At 37.9% G+C, this 26,030-nt stretch overlaps 1 protein-coding gene across 1 annotated transcript in view; it reads left to right on the forward strand.

The window, feature by feature from the left end:
• LOC107553323 (ecto-NOX disulfide-thiol exchanger 2-like) overlaps positions 1–26,030 on the forward strand; it is a 273,927-nt gene that overhangs the window by 32,956 nt on the left and 214,941 nt on the right. The window lies entirely within an intron of this gene.

Below are 26,030 nucleotides of genomic sequence, written 5' to 3' on the forward strand. Positions count from 1 at the left end.
ATATTTGGGTTGAACTGTTCTGGAACAGTGTTGTAAATACAACTTAACCACTGATTTCTAGTCGTGTCCTCTGTTGGAAGGCCAAACAAAGTAGTTTTGCTTTCACAACGAAACACAGCGTCACACACGGCGGGCTAGAGTAAGGAATGGCGCGGCCGGCGGATTTGACGAAGGGCTTGCGGCAACCACATGTGACGACCCCAGGCTGGACTCCACAGTGCGAAGTTGATGTATTCCCTCAGCGCCCAGCACGGATCAGCTCTAGGCATGATGAAGCGGATATCGTCCTCTTTTGGAAGACCAAACAAAGTAGTTTCACTTTCACAACAAAACGCACAGCGTCTTCACAACATGGTCGCGGCGGTGGCAGCAATTATAAAGTTACGCCTTATTTCTTTGCGTGAACATTTGGGCGGCGTTATGCAAGTCTTCCCACATCGTGACGTAGACATGTGGGTGTGTGTTTAAACGAGGCGTTTCAGGAGGGCGTGAACGAGTCTTAACTTTGATAAAGAATATCTCTTTGGATTTGAGACTTTAGTCTTTGCAACTTTAGGGATCTTATCTATTCACGAACAGCTTGTAATACTCCAAAGAGAAAGGAAAACTTGAAATCGCATCATATGACCCCTTTAAACCAACAAATATCTTGTCTCCAGCGCTGCCTGTCACTGCTGTCTTTTCGTCAGACTTTTAGCTGTTTCAACAACAGAAAGCAAGCGAAGGTTTCACTTGTGTGCACAAAGCGAAACTCATAAAAAGATGTCAGCCCGGCAGAATGCGTTTCTCGTTTGTTTACAGCTGACAGCAGATCTCCTTCAAAGTGTCTTAGTTGAGCTGCACTTTTATGTAAAGGTGCGTGGCACGTATAACCAGTGTGTGGAAACACTGTTGCTCATTTAAAGCGAAATAAAGAATAAGGTCAACGCTGCGTCCATTAGTGCTTGTCTTTTTCTCTTGGCTCATTTGTAGCGCCAGCCTCTTTTGGAGCACAGGCTCCAGCTCGCCAGCAGTAATTTATTGTCAGGGGTATAAATAGGATGGCAGGATTGTTGAGGCAGGTGGTCTAATCTGCAAACTCAGCTCACTGATCCCGCCGCGCTGCAGAGGTTGCCGGGAGTCTCAGTGACTTCAGTGAAGGCCGGGGAAAGTAGTCCACAGGAAGGGGCTGTTCTTGCTTGCTGAGTATGTCATGTGACTTTACCGAGTTAGTTTGCATGTCATTATTCAGTCGCGAGAAACGTTTTAGTGCACCGAATCTTTTTTGTTCTGACATACATTAGACTGTGACTATGTATCCAAACTTCTCGCTGAATTATTCAGGTGATTCTGACTAGTCCAGACCCATTCATCTGTACAGAATACTGCAGGCTTTCTTCATATAGCTTCTGCACCCCAATGTGATAATTGCTTGACAGCGTTGGATGATACAGTTTAGTGGCTACTGATGAGTTGTCAGTTTGTCTGTGCTAAACTCTCAGTGTAGTCACTATTAATTGATTGCCGTGCCTGTTGTATACCTGAGTCTCACTTTGAAGTTGATACTATTGCTATAACAGATGTGTGAATGACAAAATTGGAGCGCAGTCTGCAGGCTGTTTCAAGTAGCAAAGCAACTTTTCAAAGATACTGTGCACTTATTGAAGTCATGAACAACATCTGCAACTCATTTTACTTCCAGAGCACATTTCTGAGTGAACGTTCAGCAGGAAAAAACGTAGCAGATTTTATTAGAGTTTCATTGATTATACACTCTTATACATTTTTATACATAAAAAATGCTGGGTTGTTTCAACTCAACTTTGGGTCAAATATGGACTAACCCAGCTGTTGGGTTAAAATATTTATATTTAAATTGTAACCCAAAAGTTGGGTTAGTCCACATTTTGAAAGTTGTATATATTTATTTTCCAAATTAACAATGAAACACTAATGATTAAAAATAATAATTCAAAATGTTGCAATCAAAACCAAGGCTTGAGGTTCGCAAGATTTATTAGCAATTTATTAGAACAAAAAATATAGTACTATTTTCCCATGATCAATATATTTGAAGAAAAAAAAAGTTAATCTTCTAAATGTTGTGAAATTATAAGTGTTTTTAAAGATGAACTTTAGGTGGGTGCAACATGAAAAATTAAATTAAATGATTTTAGCAAATGGCTGCAATATAACAAAGAGTGAAAAATTTAAGGGGGTCTGAATACTTTCCGTACCCACTGTATATATAAAAATAGAGAAAATGAGCATGAGTACATGTACAAAATTGACCAATACCAACAAACAAACAAACAAAAGTGTAATATCTGCCTGTAACCAATATTGTACCAATATATTGTCTAGATTTTATCCATTAAATGGTTAGTTCACCCAAAAATGAAAATTCTGTCATTAATTACTCACCCTCGTGTTGTTCCAAACCCTTAAGGCCCCGATCACACCGAATATGTTTTTTAGGTCTGAAAACGCAACGCGCCACACTGCCTTGTTTGGTGACTTTTAAAAAAACAGCAGTGCGCTGCGTTTTTTATGTTGCTAGGCAACCACCAAATCAGCCACCCTGTCCGTCTAATCACATGAGCGCTCTAAAATCTTTTGTTTTTGCTGTTAAGTAAACCGTCATATTAACAGAAATCTTAAAAAAATACAGTTATACGCTCAGAGTTGCTTTTTTTCAACTTCAGGCCCTCCGAGCGCTCCTGCAAAAACGTGAGGCGCAGCGGGCGGCGAAAATGCGAGGCAGCATGCATAAACAGTATGCAGGGCGCAAAAACAGCGCGCAGAACGATCACTGCCAATGTTTGTGAATGAGGGTGGCTGGTGGCACTGGCTGCTAATCACGCTGGGAGCTGCCTGTGTGATGCCTGCAGCAAAGCGAGGGCCAGGAGAGCATCACAGACTACAGAGGAGTTGTTTATCTTGGGAGGCAGGCCCTCTCTCCATCATCCTGCCAATAAAGACAGTAGAGTCAAGCACGTTCCTCAGCAAGATAGGGTGTCCAGACCCTGCCGGCCCTGACAGCCTACAGCTTAGACAGGACACCAGGAGGAAGCTGAGGTGCTTGGCCTTTTGCTACTGCAGTTTTCCACCTATGCTAATGTTTACACACAGACAGTGCTGGCTAGTAACTGATTGCATGTAATCTGGATTATGTAAGCAGATACCAAAAATTAAGTACTCGTAATTACATTTTAAACTGCGCATAATCAGATTACAGTTACATTTTATGGATTACATGATTACATATTATTCACACAATGGCAGAAAATTATTCATAATTTATTGATTTTTCCCTAATTCGTCTTTTTTCTCTTTTAAAGTTTCATTTCTAAAAATTCTACTGTCATATAATTTAGCTTTGATAACTCTGGATGTGTAATGCCATAAGCGAACCCTGTGATTTTACTCGAATTTACTGACTTATCTCCCGGATACCCGGATGTCAAGGCTTTGAGGGTCCCGTTCTATGGTCCAGATGGATTTAAAAAAAAGAAACTAATATAGTTTCGTGCGCAGTGTCATTTATATTTCACCAGGTTAAAATAATATCTCAAGCTTTGTGCTTGATTTATTTGTAACACATTAACCTCAAAACCTTTTCAGCTTTCTCTTTCTGCGAATTGTATGGTGTAGCAATATGATGACAGCACCCAAAATACTATCAAACACTCCAAGGCAGCTCCATTCTTCACGAAAGATGGATAAAAAGGCGCACAGGAAACAAAACTTGAAAAATGATATACGACCCGCCAAATGCTGGCCGAATCACAGAGATGCCGATTCGCACGGGACTAATATTAGCACAGGACCTCGGAGTTCGGCGAAATATGGTAGGTCATTTGTGGGGTAGGTCAATTTTTACTTTACAAATTACAGACATGGCCGATTCGCACGGGATTAAGATCACAGACAACCTCCGCAATTATTACAAATGACTGGAGGTCACCAGGTAATACTAATCCCGTGCGAATAGGGCTAAAGTTGAAATATCCCTGAGGAAATTAAAATTGTAATAATTTAACACGACATTTGTATGTTCACAGTTCTCTGATATTGGTAAAATGTCCCATATACATGCAGGTAAACAAATATTTCTATTTTTAGTGTTCAAGTGTTTTGTTTTTATTTTAAAATCATTTATTTTTATTTACATTTTTATGATTGAAATGTTTAGGTTTTTATCAACTCAATAAAACCCAATAATTGATTCAATTCAGTTCAATTTAATCTGCAGTTCTTACATTAACCCCAGTTTGGAAAATCCTGGAGCAATGTAATTTTTAATGCATTTCATGATGTTGACATCAGAAAATGAAATGTATATCAATGTGGTACATTTAATGGTAAGTTTAAAACAAGTTAGGTAAAACGTAATCTAAAAAGTAATCAGAATACGTTACATAAAATGAGTAACCTAGACTACGTTACTAACTACAATGTTTCATCATGTAATTTGTAATCAGTAGCAGACTACAGTTAGTAAGTAATCAACCCAGCACTGCACATGGATCACATCTAGTGAAAGAACATTTGTTATTTGCTGCATTGGTATTGTAATTGGACTCTTTATTTCAGTCCCCGGAAAAAAGCGCAAGTCCGTCTCTGCGGGTTTGCTCTTGCTAAATTTGACTGTTTTGTTATGTTTCTTGACAGCAATTTTTTGGAACGGTTGTGCTTTTTGCATCTTGGACAGTGATTTGGCTCTGTGTTAGCCCAACCATGACAGTCCCCTTAAGGCACAGACATCCGGAAAATATCTGGGTCAGCCAGACTCTCTTCATGAATAAAAAGAGAGGTATTATTTTATTATACCGAGGTGTGAGCATGAATAATGTGCAGATCCTTGAAAAGACAGGGGATTTCTTCAATTCTCAATCAGTTTTTTTCCCCTCTCACTGTTCAGATCTCGTTATCAGTCTCCGCTTTTTGTCTGCGGGGGGATTGGGAACGTTTTTTTACTGGATATGAGGCAATTTTGTCCATCAGGAGATGAGTCCTTGCTTAAGAGTTCTCCAGAGCACTGTAGGCAGATTTAGTGTCTTTGTCTGTTGATCTTGTGCTCATCTGTTGTCTTGGCTGTTAAGTAGCAGAAGATCCAAATATTATGATACTAAAGATGCAGTGGCCACTTTCTTTCTGACATCGCCCTGGGCCGACATCACAGAAGAATTGTAACATAATATATGATATTATTTGTATTGTTGTTGTTGTTATCAGTAATATTATTACTATTATTATTATTATTATTATTACTAGTTAATTATTCATTATTATTATTAATATTACTATTATTAAGAAGACAAAGAATGGCAAACTTTTGGGCAAATTTGACACTTCACTCTGCAATAGTCAGAAATCATGAAATCACACAGTATTCTATTCTATTCTATTCTACTAATGACACATAATATACAATAAATAAATACATGCATGCATGCATAAACAAACAAACTAACAAATAAATTAATTGATTAATATTTTTTTCCAGTAAATATTTTGCATCTTGTGTTTTTTTTTACACTGTAAAAGGGTCTTTACACAATATATGACATGACAAAAGCTAGCAGTGCTGGCTTGTGCATCTAGTGGGACTGCTTTCATTTTTTGTTTTTTATTTATTGCTTATTTTTTCACTTGAGTGTTTTTTTCCCACAGGAAATTAACTTAGTCACAGTGTTATGGGACAATAGTGGGCAGAAATTGCTGATCCAATTGCACTACCCTGGGACCAGCAAAGCCATTTTTCTTCGGCAGGCCACTAAATGGCCGTCTGTGATGCAGGGGGTCGAAACCCAACAGTCAATTGGATCAGACAGAGATCAGCTTTGTGCTCGGTGCCATGTCCAATGTGTTAGGGGGGCTCCTCAGTGAAATGAAGGGCTCTTCGTTCTGTCAGCTACAGATACCTGACCCAGCGTCCCATACCGGAATCAGTGTGTCATCCTGGTTCAGTCTGGATTGCTCTAGGCAGCATAATCTATTTTCTATATTCACAGAAGTTCACCTGAAAATGAAAGTTTTCTGAAAATGCGCTCACCCTCAGGCCATCCTAGATGTAGATGAGTTTGTTTCTCCATCAGATTTGGAGAAATGTAGCATTACATCACTTGCTCAGCAATGGATGTTCTGCAGTGAATGGGTGCCGTCAGAATGAGAGTCCAAACAGCTTATAAAAACATCACCATAATCCACAAGTAATCCACACCACTCCAGTCCATCAGTTAACATCATGTGAAATGAAAAGCTTGTTTGTAAGAAACAAATCCATCAAGACGTTTTTTAACAAAAAATACGAGTCAATCCATAATGCTTCCTCCAGTGAAAAAGTGGTCTGGTTTGATTCAGGAGAGAAATCTGTACAGATCAAACACCGTTTACAAGCCAAAATAGTCCAAATCAGCTCTAAACAAATATGTGATGTGAACATTTTGATGTGAGAGGACAACAGGAGATGGACAAACACGCAGCTTTTGTCTTCTCAAGACATTAACTGATTGACTGGAGTGGTGTGGATTACTTGTGGATTATTGTAATGTTTTTATCCGCTGTTTGGACTCTCATTCTGAAGCCACCCATTCACTACAGCAGGATCCATTGGTGAGCAAGTAATGGAATGCTGCATTTCTCAAAATCCGTTCTGCTCATCTACATCTTCAAGATGGATCAAGATGGTGCCTCGGTGAGGAGCTCTCCCATTTTTAATGTCTTTGTTAGTTTTTTCTGTCTGTTGTTTTTCAAACACTTTCCTGTCTGTAAGTTTTACCAGGGAGGAACTGCTGAACATTCGGCAGTACACACCACACAATCTTCTACCGGTTTTTGATTACTCAAACGTTTTGTTGAACATTGTAGTTGGCAGAGCAGCGATGCTGTTCAAGCACAACAGTTGGCTGATCAGATCACAGACACAGAGCAACAAAACCCGGACTTTGTTATAATCATTCTCAGGGACTTTAATAAAGTAAACCTCACGTGAACTGCCAAAATATAGACAGCACGTTACATGTCCTACCAGAGACAGTAATATACTGGACCACTGTTACACCACAATAAAGGATGCTCCTTGGGGCTCTTGGAGCTCTCTGATCACTGTCTGGTTCATCTTATATCAACCTACAGGCAGAAACTGAAATCAGCGAAACCTGAAATAAGGACTGTAAAAAGATGGACAAATGAAGCAGAGTGGGATTTACAAGCCTGTTTCGACTGCACTGATTGGAGTATTTTTAAAGCTGCTGCCACTGATCTGGACGAGCTCACGGATTCTGTAACATGCATCAGTTTCTGTGAGGATATGTGCATCCCTACCAGGGCTTATTTAACATACAACAATGACAAAACATGGTTCACTGCAAACTCAAACAGCTCCATCAGGCCAAAGAAGATGTCTACAGGAGTGGGGACAGAGTCTTGTTTAAACAGGCCAAAAACACACTGACAAAGGAGATCAGAAGAGGAACTACTCTGAAAAGCTGAGAAACCAGTTTTCTGCCAATGACCCTGCATCAGTGTGGAAAGGACTGAGAGACATCACCAACTACAAGACACCCCATCACTGTGGAGAATCAACAACTGGCCGACGATTTGAATGAGTTTTATTGCAGGTTTGAAAAACCTAGTCTCACACCCCACATTAATTCTGACCATCTCTACACAAACATTAAAGGGGTCATATGATGCTTTTTTAAAGATCATTATTTTGTGTATTTGTTACACCAGTTTGTCTGAAATCCTGTGCTGACCAGCTGGCCTCCATCTTCACACAGATCTTCAACAGATCACTGGAGCTGTGCGAAGTCCCTTCCTGCTTCAAACGCTCCACCATCATCCCTATCCCAAAGAAAGCTGCTGATACAGTTCTACTCTGCAGTCATTGAATCCGTCCTCTGCACTTCTATAACTGTCTGGTTCGGCTCAGCTACCAAATCAGACCTCAGGAGACTACAGCGGATAGTCCGGACTTCTAAACGAATCACTGGTACAGCCCTCCCCAGTCTCCAAGAACTGCACTCATTCAGAGTGAGTAAAAGAGCTTGCAAAATCATCCTGGACCCCTCACACCCAGCACACTTCCTCTTTGAAATGTTGCCGTCTGGCCGGTGCTACAGAGCACTGAGCACCAGAACGGCCAGGCATAAGAACCGTTTCTTCCCTCAGGAAATCCATCTCATGTTAACTTGGCAATAAACGTGTAATACACAACACTATCTATACATTGATTTATTTAACACACATACCTCTTTTTACATTTCCTTGCATTTGTACACACCTGTATACACAAATACCATCTATTGTCTACTTTTTTATAGTGTATTTTTAAAATTTGCTTATCCTGTTTTTATTCTTTTTATTATCCAACGTGATCTCATGATAATTCGTATGTATTTTACTAAATGTGCTTCTATAAAACATACATTTACTTACGTTTTTACAGGCACTAAAATGTACAACACTGACGTATTTTCAGATTGCAACATGCCGTGTTTCTGGTGAGGTGTGTTTGAATGATGCACACGCATTCACGAGTTCACGGAGTGGATCGGGAAAATAATCTGGATCATATTTTCAGCGATTAACAACATAAATTCTGCTCTGCACCTTACACAAACCTACTGTATCCCACCAGAGAGGACTGCGGCTGCAACGCATCGTTATTTGGATTACTTATGGTACTGCTTTTGACATTTTTGCAATAAATAAATTATTGTAATTGCATTTATCTGTCTGTCATGTTTTTCTTACTGTATAGAAACAGTAATGTTTAGGTTTAGAGGTAGGAATGAGATTAGGGACAATAAAATATTTGAATGCAATATTGTTACTAAAATGGTTATTTTCCTGCATATTTCGGTCAATTGCGTTTTATATCCTTTTATACTTGCTATAAAATGGGTAGTTTAAGGTTTGGGGGTAGGTTAAGGGGTCTAAAAATCTAAATTGCTTATTAATAAAATGATTTAAAAAAACATATTCGCTGTAAAATGGGTAGGTTTAGGTTTGGGAGTAGGTTAAGGGGTCTAACATCTAAATTGCGTATTGATAAAATGATAAAAATACATATTCACTGTAAAATGGGTAGGTTTGGGGGTAGGTTAAGGGGTCTAACATCTAAATTGCTTATTGATAAAATGATAAATGCATATTCGCTGTAAAATGGGTAGGTTTACGTTTGGGGGTAGGTTAAGGGGTCTAAAAATCTAAATCGCTTATTGATCAAATTATAAAAATGCATTGATACGAATATCTTGATACAAAAGATATGTAAATATTTTTACGGTTTTTAGCTAAAAAAATACGTAGCGATTTGTAAGTTTTAAACGTTGAAATACGTCTAAATTGTATGTTTTAGCATCAATAAAAACGTAAAAAATTTACATTTTGTGCTTGTAAATATTACGTATTAATACCTACGTATAAACATGAGACCAGGCTGTATTATCTGTGTCTTGTTACTGTCATGCTGTGTAAGCTTCTGTCACTCATATGTGTAAACATACCTGCAATAAAGCTCTTTCTGATTCGGGGAGGGGGGAGTGGGCTATTCCTTTAAAAAGGCCATTTTACTAGCGGACAGCAAATGCATCATGTTTAAAGATTACTCTGTGAACGTACGTTTCAAAGCACAGCCAAGCTGTTTCTGTGACCTTCCTAAAGTTAGTTAGCTTGTAGCACCTGCTGTCTGGCTTGATTCCTCAGGGAACGTCCGCACAGCTGGAGGGATATAAATTGCCACAGAGGTTATTGTTCTAGCAGTATTTAACCTGCAAAAAGCTTCGAATTTCAGGCAACTTACATCTTTTAGCAGTGTTATTGTTATGCCTTAGACGTCCAGGCCATTGGGGAATATTTGATTTCATTTATTGCACTGCTATTTCAGGTAATAATTTCAGTGTTCACCGTTGCCATGGCACCTTGCGGGGAAGGGGGCCGTCGTGAATGCACCTCGTGAATGTTTCCTTTTTACCGGGGCGAAAGCCATAATTCATGTTTTTCACAGAGCGAAGGAGCAAAATGAAGAATAAACGGAAGAAGTGCGCAATGTAATTTCCCTCTGCCCCTCATCTGGCTGGCAGAGGTTTAGATGGACCAGCTAACAGGGTGAAGGCGTAACCTTGGTGTCAGCAGCCTTCGCCGGTCATTTACATTCGTAGGCACGTCACCCGGGATGAAGTTAATGACCTTAGGTTCCGCAATCAGCATTGATGATGGTGCCCTGCGATATGAAGGAATTGGTATTCACTGTGTCTGCCGAAAACAATGAATTATTAATGCCGAGATTCAAGCAAACGCTCTGCTCTCTGAAGACACAGGAAGGACAGCTATGGGGTAAATGGTGGAGAGAGAACTGAATATAGAAGTGTCATGAAACCGGTCAGGGGTGAGAACTTTGCCTCACAGTTAGCCCACCTATAGCCTGTTCATTTGAGATTTTCTGTGAGTTTCTGTTTTGCATTGAATATCAAACTACTGAGAGATGCAGGTTTATTTTTCTTGCCTCTTTTAAAGTTCAGCATGCATAATTTGGGTCTGATGGTACGTTTGATCGATTGCTCCACACTGAAGTCTACCCGATGTGATTTTCAAGTTTGTTTTCTTGTCCAGCTTCGATTGAGATTTACCGGTACTTTTTTTCTCTGTTGCAGTTAGATTGTTGCCAGGTTCTCAACCTGCCAAAATCCGCAGATGAGCCATCAGAGACAGCTGTGAATGATTTCTCCATATCAGCCCATTTTCCTGCCCAACATGTGGCCACAGCTGTAAAATGAAGCACCTTTGGCTTTCTGCCTGGATATTCATAATAACACCTCACATCTAGAGGAAGCTGGGCATTTTAATGCCAGTTCTCCATTTGCCAGTCTTAAGATCTCTCACTGAAACTAAAACTTAAATATCAAATAGGAATGCACATTTATTTATTGATTGATTTTTGGATATACACTATTATTCAAAAGTGAGGGGTTATTACTTATTGTATTATTTATTTATGTATTTTTTAATTAATACTTTTATTCAGCATGGATACTTTAAAATTGACCAAAAGTGACAGTAAAGACATTTATAATGTCTACTTTCTATTGAGTAAAGAATCCTGGAAATGTATTCCATTTTCACAAAAACATTCATCAACGTTGATAACAATCAGAAATGTTTCTTGAGCAGCAAATCAGCATATTAGAATGATTTCTGAAGATCATGTGACACTGGAGTAATGGTGCTGACAATTCAGCTTTAAATAAATTAAATTGTACAATATATTCTCATAGAAAACAGCTATTTTGAATCGTAATAATATTTCATAATATAAAAGCCATAATTCATGTTTTTCACAGAGCGAAGGAGCAAAATGAAGAATAAACGGAAGAAGTGCGCAATGTAATTTCCCTCTGCCCCTCATCTGGTTGGCAGAGGTTTAGATGGACCAGCTAACAGGGTGAAGGCGTAACCTTGGTGTCAGCAGCCTTCGCCGGTCATTTACATTCGTAGGCACGTCACCCGGGATGAAGTTAATGACCTTAGGTGCCGCAATCAGCATTGATGATGGTGCCCTGCGATATGAAGGAATTGGTATTCACTGTGTCTGCCGAAAACAATGAATTATTAATGCCGAGATTCAAGCAAACGCTCTGCTCTCTGAAGACACAGGAAGGACAGCTATGGGGTAAATGGTGGAGAGAGAACTGAATATAGAAGTGTCATGAAACCGGTCAGGGGTGAGAACTTTGCCTCACAGTTAGCCCACCTATAGCCTGTTCATTTGAGATTTTCTGTGAGTTTCTGTTTTGCATTGAATATCAAACTACTGAGAGACGCAGGTTTATTTTTCTTGCCTCTTTTAAAGTTCAGCATGCATAATTTGGGTCTGATGGTACGTTTGATCGATTGCTCCACACTGAAGTCTACCCGGTGTGATTTTCAAGTTTGTTTTCTTGTCCAGCTTCGATTGAGATTTACCGGTACTTTTTATCTCTGTTGCAGTTAGATTGTTGCCAGGTTCTCAACCTGCCAAAATCCGCAGATGAGCCATCAGAGACAGCTGTGAATGATTTCTCCATATTGGCCCATTTTCCTGCCCAACATGTGGCCACAGCTGTAAAATTAAGCACCTTTGGCTTTCTGCCTGGATATTCATAATAACACCTCAAATCTAGAGGAAGCTGGGCATTTTAGTGCCAGTTCTCCATTTGCCAGTCTTAAGATCTCTCACTGAAACTAAAACTTAAATATCAAATAGGAATGCACATTTATTTATTGATTGATTTTTGGATATACACTATTATTCAAAAGTGAGGGGTTATTACTTATTGTATTATTTATTTATGTATTTTTTTAATTAACACTTTTATTCAGCATGGATACTTTAAAATTGACCAAAAGTGACAGTAAAGACATTTATAATGTCTACTTTCTATTGAGTAAAAAATTGAGTAAAGAATCCTGGAAATGTATTCCATTTTCACAAAAACATTCATCAACATTGATAACAATCAGAAATGTTTCTTGAGCAGCAAATCAGCATATTAGAATGATTTCTGAAGATCATGTGACACTGGAGTAATGGTGCTGACAATTCAGCTTTAAATAAATTAAATTTTACAATATATCCTCATAGAAAACAGCTATTTTGAATCGTAATAATATTTCATAATATAACTGATTTTACTGTATTTTTGATTAAATAAATGCAGCTTTGGTGAGCAGAAGATACTTGTTTGTTTTTGTCTATGTAATTGCAGGCTTATTTTTACATTTAGATAACCTTCATTTAATGCTTGAGAGGAGTTTCGTCAAAGCTGACTAAAAGCCTTTTGTAAATTACCTGTATTTGTTTAAGTTATTATTACTTAATCAGACCAACCCAACTGCAGTTTGACTTGGAATACGCAATAAAAAAAACGTGATTTCTTACGGTTGTCTTACGTTATCGGTTTTTGCAATTGAACTCTTCATTTATATATGTGCTGGGCGGTATGACCAAAAATTTATATCACGGTATTTTCAAAATTATACCGGTTTCACGGTACATGACGGTATTTTTTTTTTCATGCATGAGCGGGTGTTACCATATTTTCTACTGATTGAGAGGAAATACTGCAGTATATTGACTTAGAATACCCTATTTTACTGTCGTGATGAGTGAATATTGTCAAAAAATACCACACTAAATAGTGACTAAACACGAACCCTTTTAATACATGTTAACCAGGAGTCACTCTCATTTATAATCGAGGCATCGTCTGATAAAATCAACATGCATCTACACTAAAGAGCGGCTATGCGGTTGTTTTGGCTGTATTACTTTTGTGTCTCATGCAGCACACTGCCTGCGTCTGAGTAACAAACTAAAAACAACAACAAACAAAAAAGTGCATGTGGTATTAACAGACGAACTACGCTCATATTTATAATTCCAAACAATCAGTGAATGACAGGTGCTAGGAAACGCTGTTTTGTACTCATTTATTGAGGAGTCTGCTGCGGTGCTTCTCTGCCGCTCACTGCACAGAACAGACGCTGAGAGAGGCGACACTTCTCCGGGAAAGTCAGACCTCGCGTTCGCGGGACAGCACTGGCGAAATCTTCCAACTGAACCATAGCTAAGGTTTATCCCAAAAAGTCACTTTGTCAGTATGTATATTCTATGGGAAAAATCCACTAAAATGGTCTGAAGTTGCTAAATCTAGTGCTAAAGTGGCGCTCGTGTGTGTGAGACGCGGGAGCTGATGGCAGGGGGCGGTGGATATTTGCGGCGGTCAGTGTGGATATTGTGGATGAGTTCTTCTGTGTCGTCACGTTCTATTAGCTCTACAGCTTCAGTTTCAGAACTTTCACGCTTAGTAACACATACAGCTGTTCCCTCACCACAGTGCAACAGTGAAAAGGGACCTCTTTCAAACGTTGTTTAAGCGACATACACCGACCGGTATTGCAGTATTAAAAAAATGAATATCGTAACAAAAATAAACACCGGTATTCGGTATAAACCGGTATATCGCCCAGCACAAATATATATATATATGTGTGTGTGTGTGTGTGTGTGTGTGTGTGTGTGTGTGTGTGTGTCTGTGTGTATGCATGTGTGTTTTAATCACTGTGTACCGATACACAGGCATATCGCACTGCTACGAGTGTGATATTGCTCATGTATATATTGTGCTGTGATCAAAGCTGTATTTTCAGCATCATTACATCAGTCTTCAGTGTCACATGATCTTTCAGAAATCATTCTAATATGCTGATTTGCTGGGCAAGAAACTTTTCTGATTATTATCAATGTTGAAAACAGTTGAGCTGCTTCATATGTTTTGGACCGTTCAGGATTCTTCGATGAATAAAAAGTTAAATAGAGCAGCATTTATTCAAAACAGTCATTTTTTTTTGTAACAACATATTGTGAACTCCCTTTCAAAAGTTTGGGGTCAGTACTATTTTTTTATACTTTTATTCTGCAAGGATTACATTAATAAAAAGTGATAGTAAAGATTTTCTAAAGATTTCATATTATGATTTCTGAAAGATGAAGACTGGAGTAATGATGCTGAAAATACAGCTTTGATCACAGGAATAAATTACATTTTATTATATTTTATATTTGCATTTATAATCTTACTGATCCCAAACATTTGAATGGCAGTATCAATCAATTTAAAATTAGCAATCATTCCCTCTAAATTTGTTTTTCAATCCAGATTTACTTCAACATTACTCTAATATCCTAATTAGTTTTTTTTTTTTGTAACAACATATTGTGAACTACCGTTCAAAAGTTTGGGGTCAGTACTATTTTTTTATACTTTTATTCTGCAAGGATTACATTAATAAAAAGTGATAGTAAAGATTTTCTAAAGATTTCATATTATGATTTCTGAAAGATGAAGACTGGAGTAATGATGCTGAAAATACAGCTTTGATCACAGGAATAAATTATATTTTATTATATTTTATATTTGCATTTATAATCTTACTGATCCCAAACATTTGAATGGCAGTATCAATCAATTTAAAATTAGCAATCATTCCCTCTAAATTTGTTTTTCAATCCAGATTTACTTCAACATTGCTCTAATATCCTAATTAGTTTTATTTAGTTTGCGCTGCCGTTACAGTCATACCATTATCTTTTATGACTGCTATAGTCTCAGGCGTCATTTTACTGCAGGCACAATATCTCCCGCTTCACCGTGAGCTTTATTTCCATGTGGCTCTTCAAACCTGTTTTGTTGTCATGTTAATTGGCTAATATTTGTTCTTTTAATAGAAAGAAAACAAAACCCATTTAACAGCACAAATGGCGCTGACTTTATGGTTGTAGCCGGACTGAACATCACATTCTTTAAAGCTCCTGAAGATTATGTTTGTTGTGCTGGCTCGTGTTCATCATCTTAAAAAAAAAAAACTGCACAGTGAGCGTTTTTACTGACCGCTGTCAGTGTGGATGCTTGTAGTTTTTGTTTTATGAACTAATAAAGAGATCTTTCAAAGCGTGGCTGGTGGTCTCTAACTGGCAGCCACCACAACAGGGTTCAGGCCTCTTATGAGTCCACATTTCACATATAGCCTCATGGGCTATTTTGTAGTAGTTCGCTGTGCTGTTTACACCAGTACATGCTTTACAAAAAGGGGCTCTTGTGAGCACCAATCATGACATGATAAATGGGACACCCTATGATCTTTCCAACTTCATTGTCACACACAGTGAAGACCACTAGTCCATATCAAGTGTGGCATTTGGAACAAGGTACAGCTTTTTCTAGGTCAAGGGTTTATTGTTATTCATGTGAGTGCCATAATAATAACAATCATATATATATATCATATATATATTTTTTTTAAGTTATATAACATTTGGGTTTTGTAAGATATTTCAGTGTTTTTGAAAGAAGTCTCTTTTGCTCAGCAAGGCTGCATTTATTATTATTTCTGTGATCAAAGCTCAGCATCATAACTCCAGTCTTCAGTGTCACATGATCCTTCAGAAATCATTCTAATATGCTGATTTATTATCAATGTTGAAAACAGTTGTGCTGCTTTATATGTGTGTGTGTGTGTGTGTGTGTGTGTGTGTGTGTGTGTGTTGGTGTGTGTGGGTGTATAAAGTAGAACAACTGTTTTCAACACTATTAATAACTGTGATTATATATACTATAAAAATAACATATTATTATTTGGATAATTAAATATACACAATACAAATGATTTTGTGATTGTGTTATGTGTTACTTGCCATTTTGTTTAATTAAAAATCTTGAATCGAAAGGATCACATTTGCAAAACCCGCTTTATAATATATGTGGTTATTTTTTAGAAAGGGATGCAGCTTCAGTTTTTTTCTGAAGTTTAATGAAAACGAATGAATTATGATCATCTTAGATCCAAGTTCCTCACTTGAATATTGGCTCTGAACTGTATGTGTTGAGATCAGGCCAGTCTCTTGAGACGTCTTCCCTTCCACACAATTGGAAAGCACATTGCAGGTGATAATCGGCGCTCTAAACAATATTCTGATATGCCGCGTGCCCTTTCTGTCACTGTGCTGTGTTGTTTCTATGACAGTGACATATGAGCATAATAACTGCAGATAAAAAGGCCATTTTGGAGGCACTTACACATCAGAGGCCAGGCCGCGGGTTGTTTCCTATGGTAACAAATGCTGCAGAGAATCGAGCACCAATTCTGTTAAAATAATGCTCATCATTATAATGATTTGCTCCGAAGGCAAAGCACTTTTCACCAATGTAGCATTCATTCATGTTTTTTTTTTCAAATGCAATATAAAGTATTTCACCTCGTATACCTAACTACCTTGTTATGTTTGAATAGGGCCATTTTATTCAGAACATTAAACATTATATTGTTGAATGTGTTTTGTTTGAATTCAGCTGTAGGTTTGCTGAACTTCACAGGCAGTGGACCTGGTGGTTGTTTTGAGCTGTACCGCGTGTCGTGGTGGAGATGAATAGCATTAGATGGGCTGATTGGTAATCTCCTCATCTCCTGACGGCGGTCCGTTGACTCTGTCTGATAAGGCCGTGTTCATCAGAGGAGGTCCACCGATCTCTGCCAGTCTCAGGAATAAAAATGTGCTGATCATGTGTTGGCAAAATCACGCCGAAAAATCTGTCTCATAGTTTGAAGAATGGCAAAAAACCTATTTTGAAGAATGTCCTGGCCACTGTTTTCCACACAACAAACTACCGTGACTTTCAAGCTGCAAACATTTTTTAAAAATCACCATAAAAAAGGTCTTTAAATATGACTTTATTCCAAGTCTCTTAACGCCAAACATCAGCTTTCTGCGAGGAACCGATCGAAATTTAAAGGGATAGTCCACCCAAACATTTTGTTATCATTCAAGCCCAAAGTATACTTAATTTTTGTACATGCACGCTAGTGTAGGCTTGCAGTTGAACCAGCAGCCTTTCAAATTATATTCCATTTGATAGCGTGCGTGAACACAGGCGGTTGACACATGCACACTAGAAAGCTTCATCTTTGTCCAGCGTCTGCTCTATTTTTCTCCATAAGTTATGACCGATAAATTATCTTAGTACTTTTTAAAATTAAAGTTGAGGCCCTCTCATAACCCTCTCACACAATTGCTTGTCAATGCGGGAGTCTGCTGTTGGTGCAGTCCTGGCTATTTTGTTGTTGTTGATGTTCCCTCTTTTTAGTTTTGTTTTCTACAATGAAACAGTGGCCTGGGCCAGTGCGACTTAATGGGCACACTGTATGAGGACCCCCTATTTTTCTTTGGATTCTGGTGGTTTCAATTCAATATTTAGGATTTTCTTCCATTGTTTTGCACATTGTGAACAGTGAGTTTGCTCTGCCTGCTACAGTATTTCCTCCTATTTGAGTTCTTCGTCAGCGTTTCTGGCTTCAGTTAACGGCCATTTGCAGTTGGTTTATTTTCCTAGTGAAAGAATTAGTAGTGTGTTATTAATAGTTCTAGAAGTTCTCCAAACATTAGTCAGAAGTGTGTGCTGTTAACCGGGATCGCCTCTCAGTTCATGAAATAAGTAACAGTTACTTTGTTTTCCCATTTATTCACTGACCCTGTCCCCATGTCGAGAGAAATCGGGAGTAAGTGCAGAGGCACGTCCTTCAGCCTGGGGCTTATTCATTTCACTTTTGGTGTGAAAGGGCCTTTACAATTTCCAAAAATATAAATGCAGTTTTGTTCTTAAAAATAAATAAGCAAGCCCAGCCAAGGTGTCAAAAAGTAACACAAAAGTAATGCAAGTAATGCATTACTTTCCATAAAATGTAACTGAGTGAGTAACACAATTAGTTACTTTTTTATGAAGTGCATTACGCAATGCATTACTTTTCAAAGTAACTTTCCCTGACACTGGTGAACTATCCCTTTAAGTTATTGATCATCTTCCCTGTGCTTTCAAATCTAAAGGGAAAGCTTTTCTGTGAAAGCCTTCATGTGGCATCAGAAGACTTGGAATTGCATGGAAGTTTTTTGTTTGTCTTCTTTTATGCAACTTTATAGCCCTTTGGCATTGAATTCTTTTGTAGAATGGATAACAGTGAATTGACCATTCTTCAAAATCTCCCTCTTTTTGTGTTCCAAGGAAGAAAGAAAATTCTAACTGGTTTAGAACGGCGTGAGGGTGAGGAAATAATGACAATGTTTTCATTCTTGGGTGAACCAATCCTTAAAAGCCCCAGAATTCCACTGTAAACACGACTCTTTCCCTAATTTTAGCCTGCGGTTCTTTCTGATCCTTTTTGGTGCTTGCAATTTGAAAGCAACTTAATTTGTTCTCATGGCATTGTAAGCCTATCCCATAAAATACAAATGCAAGCACCACTTAGGAGACATTACTTCCAGCAACACTTTCCTGAATGAATGTTTGAGAGAAGCTAAAAGCTGTCTTTTCTTCACATTACAGAGGAAAACTCATTGAAAAAGCTTCCAGCCTTACAGTAAAAGCCTCAAATGTCTGTTCTCTTCGGTTCTGAAGACCAAGCAGGCATTTGAGGCTTGGTCTTTATGCAACATTTGGTACGTCTGGCCCACATCTTATGGTGTCTTCTCAGACCGTTAATGTCTAGTATGATAATTTGCCTCTCTCGGTGGAGAACAGGAGATTGCTTTCAGCTCCCGAGCCAGGATTTCTACAGCAGAGAAAGAACTTTTAACAGACTTGGCCCAAAGTTCAACTTCTCTGCATTTTCTCTCTTGGCACTGCAGATACGGAGCGTTCAGTTGAAGAAGATGGGAACCGTCACTTTTTAGACGTTTACAAGTGATAGGTTTAATAGATTGTTATTTTATTTCTGTACTTCATGTGTATTGCGTTGGGCTGGTGAATTATTGAACGTTATATGTAGAGATGTTCCCTTGTCGTGTCCAGAAAACTTGATCTCAAATGAGCTGTATTGCTGGGAAAAATAAGACATTAATCTATTCAGACAACTAATCAGTTTTCTTGCTTCTAAAAACGGAGGGGAAAGTGTTTGTGTATTCATAGCAGTAGCAGTGCATCATCATATCATGAACAAGATGACAATTATCAACGCATGAATCAAACCCACTCAGATTGCAGTCAATTTCTGTCTTTTTTTATATACCATATGTGGGCAGTGACAAATCATATTGAAGAGTGAAATCACATACTCTTCCTCTTCCTCTTCCTCTTGCCTACAGTCATCTACGGTTGCTGTGTTTCGAGGGTGCGCCCTCTGGAAAACACATTTTGTTGGCCATATACTTCATCTCATTATTCCTCTTCAGTCATAAATTGCTCTAATTTCTTCCTTTCTTTGGAATGTTACGGTTACTTTTCTGAAATAAAGCAGCCTTGATTCTCGATTGTTTCTGCTGGACCCAAAAAATATATTTTTTAGAATGTTAGTAACCAAACCGTTTCTGGTTCCCATTGACTTCCATAATATTTTATTTTTCCATGTTATGGATGTCAATATGCAAAAAGCTGTTTGGTTACCAACATTCTACAAAATACCTTCTTTTATGTTCAGCTGAAGAAAAAAACGAATACAGGTTTGGAACAACTTGAGGGTGAGTAAATGATGACTGAAATGTCATATCTGGTTAAACTGTCCCGTTAAGTGTTTTAGCTTTTTACTTTTTTAATTCCTTTGAATTGTTAGATATTCTGTCATAGTTGTGTGATGCTATGATGTTTTGTACACAGAACAGCTAGTTTGTATTGTAAAAAAAAAAATAATAATAAGCATAAACAAATTCAACTATAGATTTTTATTTATTTATTTATTTTTTGCATTGCATTGCATTGCACTGGGGAGCCCCGCACATAGTGAAATATCATTGGTGCATAATCCTGCTCTACATAAACATCAGACAGTCTTCTAGGCAGTTTTCTGTTTTGTGAGTGTTTGTGGGCACTTGCATTATGCTCAGTCAGAATAAGGGGTTAAAATAAAACTACAATAGTTTAGCTTAAAGGGTTAGTTCACCCAAAAATGAAAATTAGCTTGTGTTTTACTTACTTACCCTCGAAGCATCCTAGGTGTATATGACTTTCTTCTTTCAGACGAATCCAGTCGGAGTTATATTCAAAATTGTCCTGGCTTTTCCAAGCTCATCATTGCAGTCAGCGGGTGTTGCAGTTGAACAGTCCACAAGTCGTCAAATAAAGCTTGCGCATTCATAATAAAACATGGTAGAGACGGCTCCGGGGGATGAATAAAGGCCCCCTGTAGCGAATCCAAGAAAAATGTCGGAGGATTTCGATATAAGCCAAGAGGAGACTGGTTTTCCTTTGCTAAAGTAAGGAAACTTTGCTTCCTTTGCTCCTATTAAACACACTTGCGAGACTAGGATATCTCAGAGGAACGGATCCGCGTATGACAGATAATGGAAGTGAGAGAAAAGTGTTTATTATTTTTGAAATATTTATATTTTTATTACAAAAACTCATGGATTCACTACAGGGGGCTGTTATTCACCCCCCGGAGCCGTCTGCGGCACGTTTTATTATGAATGCGCGAGCTTTATTTCACGACTTGTGGACTGAAGCACTGCAGCACCCGCTGACTGCAATGATAGAGCAATTTTTAATACAACTCCGACTGGATTCGTCTGAAACAAGAAAGACATATACACCTAGGATGCTTCGAGGGTAAGTAAAACACAAGCTAATTTTCATTTTTGGGTGAACTAACCCTTTAATGTTGATGGTTCCCTCAATGTTCTATTATGGTGAAATTATTATTTTTTTTAAATAAATGTCTGGCATTGACTTAAGTGACGTCTCAAAACCTGCTAAGCCTAGCTAGACAGCACTTTTGGAAATCATAGGCATGAAATGCGCTAATGATTCGCCTTGGTTTTGAGACACAGCCATTGTGGGATTATTAGTGCTTCCATAACAAGAACCTGGGCAAATCTGTAAGTAGAAATCCCAGCTTCTGTTCCACAGTAGATGGCATGCAAAATTATTTATTAGATTGTGTATTTATTGTTTTCCCAATGCAGTGGTAATGTGGGTCAATACGTGTTACATCTCATTTCTTGGCAATTCCTGTCTTGTTGACTAAATATACCCTCATTTGAGATGTATCTTCTGCTTGATGGGAGGGAAGATGATGTCTGTTTCATGCCGGCCAGTGCCATTACTGAATCATTTTCACTGGGCCACTGACTGAAATCTAACCTCGGATGAATTCAAATGCATTTTTAATGTTCATTTTGCCTAAATGCAGTCTTATATGCCTCATAGGTTCAAACACGTTGCTAACAGCCCTGCAAGCTACAGTGGAGGAATAGACATTACATAGTGGTGTTCATCATGAGGAAGGATTTTTTGCTAGCGTTTTTCTGTCAGTTGAGACGGCTGCAACCATTCACGTTCCTCTCCCTCCAGGCTCAACCTCAGACTAAAGACTGAACCATACCTGCTTGTTTTAGACACTTGACTACACTTGCTGCATTTAAGCCACAAGATCAAATGCACAGATTTATTAGAGCACCGATAAAGGTGCTGTAAGCAATTTCAACTAGACTTCCACTACACTTAGCCACTACAGCTGTAAAATGTCATTTTTTTGAATGAGCAGGGCGTGATGAAGCGGAGGCATTTGAAAGTCCTAATGTATTCAGACTTGTTTATAATTAAGTCCCACATTATGCATAAAATCTATTTTGGTTACACGATAAATTTGAAATTTAATTCAGTGTAAACTCTTGTAGCTTCTAGTCATAGGAAGGAAAGACTAAGAACATTATTTACTACATATTTACAGTATATAGACTATTAGTATTGGTGCAATAATCTTTTTTTATTCCTTTCTCTATTTCCTTTCTTTAAACACAAACTTTATTAAGTGAACCCAGTACTAAATCATGGAGTTAATTATTGTTATTATTTTGAAAATAGATATGAGCAGGTTGTATACAAGATGTCGATCTGGTCATTCAAGGCTCACTCATTCATAAGCTATTTTTAATGTATGCAAGGGTTTCTTGAGTGTAAAACATACTTTAATAGAATTTCCATTTTTTAAATGATATTAGACAACGTTTTTATTCAGAAAATATATTAATGGACATTTTTTTTAAAGGTTTCACCTGGAATATTTATTTTATTTTATTTTTTTACTGTTACTATTATTATTATTTTATGTATATTTTGGTATGTTGGTTGTGTTTGTTAAACTATTGTAAACAATGTATTGAAATTATATTGTAAATATATTACTGTTTATTTCGCCATGAATATAGCCATTGGTGCTGATATGGCATTAAATCATACATAAATTCTTTCTTTAAACACATCATTATCATATCAGCAAAGCCCAATATCAATCAACCTCTAATTTGTTAAAAAGGTATAAAAGTTGTCACTGGGGCGGTACCTTTTCAGAAGGTACACTTTTGTACCTTTTAGGTACTAATATGGACTCTTTAGGTACAAAGTTGTGCCTTTTGAAGAGGTACCACCCCAGTGACAACTTTTGTACCTTTTTTTCTGAGAGTGTATTGATCCAGTTTTTGAATATATTGATTAAAACATGTCTTGAATATGTTGCAGTTGAATGTGTGCTGCAGCCTGTTTATTTATATGTATATTATTCCATGTACACCTTCTCATCTGTTTTCTCACTTTCTGTTATATTTAGTTTTTGTGGTGTTGTTTGTTCAGTTCAAATTGGCTATTTCTAATCAAAGCAGTGCCATTTAGGTCTGGGCAAATGTCAAGAGGTTAGAGGTCATTACCATGTTGTGGGCAAAGGGTCAAAGAGGGAGTGACAGGTGGATCTTGGACATACCTCTATTTGAGGAAGACTCTCTCAAGACTCAGGCGCTTCCGTACTGACCACAGGACATGAAAACAGCCACTGCAGAATGCTCATTCCTGTCTAGACAAGGTTGTTTTTTGATCGTGTTATTGGCTGACTCTTGATTTCATAATGCAATGTGTTTCCAGAACGGTGCTCTCTCTATGAATCTGTGAATCAAAGCATTCACAGACCAAAGTGATGAAAGAGGGCACTCGTGATTTTTGGCATTTCAATTATAGATCTGAATGAAACCTGGATGTGTGATTGCAGTTTTGAAACACAAAAAGATGCATAATGTTAATTCATATCTTATGTCCTTTATGCATTTTATTTCATAGTTTGAAAAGTATAAGTGTAGCACAAGGTCAGAATTTACACTCTCCAAGCCTTCAGCAAGTTCATTTGCCTTTAACTTAACGAGAACGGCAAATATTTCATGGTTTAAATCTGACATTTGTGGATGTAAGTTGCTTGTGCTATTGGAAAACATACAGATCAGCTTGGTTTTTTGTGCCTTATGACAATTTACTTCTGTGTGTACTTTACCATCAGGGGGCCAGATTCATAAAAAATTCTAAGTACACTTCTTAAAAAATGTAAGGAAGTTCTCTATTATTTTCTTGAGGAACATCTTTTGTTAAGATGAAAATGACAGGCTTTGGTGTTGTCTGATTGTATGGCGGTTTTGGCCGAAGATCAACTTGATAAACAGTCTGCAGTTTACGTAATAATCAAAAATGGCATGCAAACAATTTTTGTCACAAATGGCTTGACGGGAGTTCAGCCTGTTTAAATGGTTAGTTCACCCAAAAAATTTAAATCTGAGAGCTGTCTGATCCTGCATAGACAGCAGCGCAACTGAAATGTTCCCAAGTCCAGAAACGTAGTAAGGAGATCTGTAAAATAATCCATGTGACATCAGGGGTTCAACCGCAGTTATACGAAGCTACGAGAATACTTTTTGTGCGCAAAAGAAAAAATAAAGACTTTATTCAACAATTCGTCTCCTCCGCATCACCCTGGTGCAGTTTTGGAGAATATCAGCTGGACGTAAACAACATATGCTGTTCTGTGTCAGCTGCGTCACACGGATACACTGTTTCCGTTCAGATCAAATCACAACAACGTAGGAAACAGATCCGGCATGACACAGAACAGCATACGCTGTTTACGTCCAGCGGATATTCTCCAAAATGGCGCTACACGGTGATGCGGAGGAGACGAATTGTTGAATAAAGTTGGGTTTTTTGGGGGGTTTTTTTGCTCACAAAAAGTATTCTCGTAGCTTCGTATAACTGCGGTTGAACCACTGATGTCACATGGATTATTTTACAGATGTCCTTACTACGTTTCTGGACTTGGGAACATTTCAGTTGCGTTGCTGTCTATGCAGGGTCTGAGAGCTCTCAGATTCCATCAGAAATATCGTAATTTGTGTTCTGAAGATGAACGAAGGTCTTACGGGTTTGAAACGACATGAGGGTGAGTAATTAATGACAGAATTTTCATTTTTGGGTGAACTATCCCTTTAAGATGGAGCAGCCTGTTACATTAATTTACACTCTGTCTTTGTACTCCGAATGCATCCCGGATCTGTGTGTGCATGGACGCTCTTATAATAATGCAAAAAATTATGCTTTAATTAAAAATCGCTGTTTGACTCTTTTGTAGAGTTGTTACTGATTCTGCAAAAAGTCACAATGTGCAAAGTCATGACGGATGAGTATACAGCACTTGCATAAGCTGCTCTTTTGTTGGTTTGATTGCTTCTGTTGTCCTCATTTGTAAGTCACTTTGGATAAAAGCATCTGCTAAATGATTAAATGTAAATGTACGTTATCGATCAGTGGCGTCACTTCAAAGTGCTCCTGAGCACTTATAATATGTATTACATGTAGTTAGTGTTATGTTGCAAGGCTTAATATTTGAAACAACCCAATAAATTAAATAAGCATCTTACCTTTAGGCAGTGCTGGGCAGATTACTTACAAATTATATTCTGTTACTGATTCCAAATGACGTGACAGAAATTATAGTCAGTAACGTAATCCATTACATTACACATTTCAGGTTATATAATCAGACTACTTTTTGATTATTTTTAGATACTTTTGACCTAACTCGTTTATCACATTGATTCAAATATATATAAAAATAATCTTGAAATGTTATTAATGAATGAAAATATATTCCATTTGTTGTTAAACTTGAATTGCATTAAACATTACATCGCATCAGGGTTTCCTAAACTGGGGTTTGATAATTAATTAAATAATTAAACCATTTTAAAATAAGTTAAAATAAAACGCATACTAAAAAAGATAAAGCTTTTATTTGTTTTCCTGCATGTCATGTGACCATTAACCAACGTCAGAGAATCATGAACATGCAAATCTGTTACTGAATTATTAACTTATTACCTTAAAATCTCAGGGGTACTTAAAGTGACGTGACATGTGGCCAAGTACGGTGACCCATACTCGGAATTAGTGCTCTGCATTTATCCCATCCAAATTGCACACACACAGCAGTGAACACACACACACCGTGAACACACACCCGGAGCAGTGGGCAGCCATTTTTTTGCTGCGGTGCCCGGGGAGCAGTTGGGGGTTTCCAAAAGCCCTCCAAGAGAGGGCTTACAATGACTTACAAATATGCATAACAGCTACAAGTGTATGCACTACTTGCTTTATGCAAGCGCTATATAGGATAAATCACTATACAGGATTTACCCTATTATACTTTATCGA

This window comes from Sinocyclocheilus grahami, unplaced genomic scaffold (assembly GCF_001515645.1).
Source record: "Sinocyclocheilus grahami isolate Dianchi unplaced genomic scaffold, SAMN03320097.WGS_v1.1 scaffold470.1, whole genome shotgun sequence".
Classification (NCBI taxonomy): Eukaryota; Metazoa; Chordata; class Actinopteri; order Cypriniformes; family Cyprinidae; genus Sinocyclocheilus; species Sinocyclocheilus grahami.